The sequence below is a fragment of the Poecilia reticulata genome, linkage group LG4 (genome assembly GCF_000633615.1).
Source record: "Poecilia reticulata strain Guanapo linkage group LG4, Guppy_female_1.0+MT, whole genome shotgun sequence".
NCBI lineage: Eukaryota > Metazoa > Chordata > Actinopteri > Cyprinodontiformes > Poeciliidae > Poecilia > Poecilia reticulata.
This window is the reverse complement of record NC_024334.1, coordinates 30,617,446-30,618,662: the sequence shown is the minus strand read 5'-3', so window position 1 is coordinate 30,618,662 and position 1,217 is coordinate 30,617,446.

Genomic DNA, 1,217 nt, shown 5'->3' with positions numbered 1-1,217 from the left:
CATGAAATGTCTTTTATACCTAAGAATTTCTCTGATCTTTTAACTATTATCTTAATTTTGTCTGTTTTGTACTTAATCAGTAAAGTACATATAGGCAATGAACAACACTCCACTGCAATTGCAGGTTGTTTTCACTTCTGGCTCCAGATGGGATGTTGAGTTTTGTTAAAAGTCTACCTCCCTTCTTGTTCCTCCAGTCTGTCCTTGAACTCTGATTCAGCATAACTGATGTTAACTGTCTTCACTTCAGTGGCCTTCTTTCAAACTTCACACCTCCCAAAGGTTGCTCTATGCTGTCCCCCACATTTACATTTATCTTGAACATTGTCACCACACTCTTGTATGACCAACCCCACATCTTTACACTGCTGCAATGTGTCCATATCTTTGACACTTGAAACACCAGAATGGGGAAAGGATGCAGGGCCTAACTGGAAATCTTATGAACCCATCTTAACCCTCTCTGGAAGTACATTTTCTTGAAATTCTATCAGTACAGATGTACTTTCAACTTTTACCATATTTTGTTTTCAATAATCTTTTTATATCGGATTCATCTCCACACCCTGAATGCTTTTTTTTTTTTTTTTTAGCTTTTCTTGGTCTTCATTTACAGGTATCATCACTCCTCTTATTACATTCTACTCTCCGAAAATCCTTTCCCGTTTTTCTACAGATACAGTGGCGGTTTCTGATGTGGGCGACATGGGCAACCGCCCAGGGGGGCATTTGGTAGGGGATGGCATGAATGACCGCCACCCTCCCCTTCCTTCTGACTCCCCCTTCCCCCTGCACCTTCCCTCCTCTCCCTCGGTTGTCAAATAAGGTCAGGTTAGGGGTCAACCAAACACTCAACGTTCCCTCAACATGTAGTTACTGTCCGGATGTTAGAGAAAGAGTCATAATATTCATAAAGTTTTTTTTTACGTTAAAACGTAATAAAACGCCGCTCTCGGCAGTGTGTTTAACTTGTCCTTCTCAGTGGGTCAGGTTTGCCCTGTGAATCGTCTTGAAGGCATGCCAGGGGTTAAACTGATCAGACTGGTTTCTCCCACACATGCAGAAGTTTGCCAAGTTATGTTATGTGTTTTATTCAGTGTGAAAAGTAATTGCAAAGAAATTAAGTGTCCTTGGGCTGCCACCTTATCGTGGTGGAGGGGTTTGAGTGTCCCAATGATCCTAGGAGCTATGCTGTCTGGGGCTTTATGCCCCTGGTA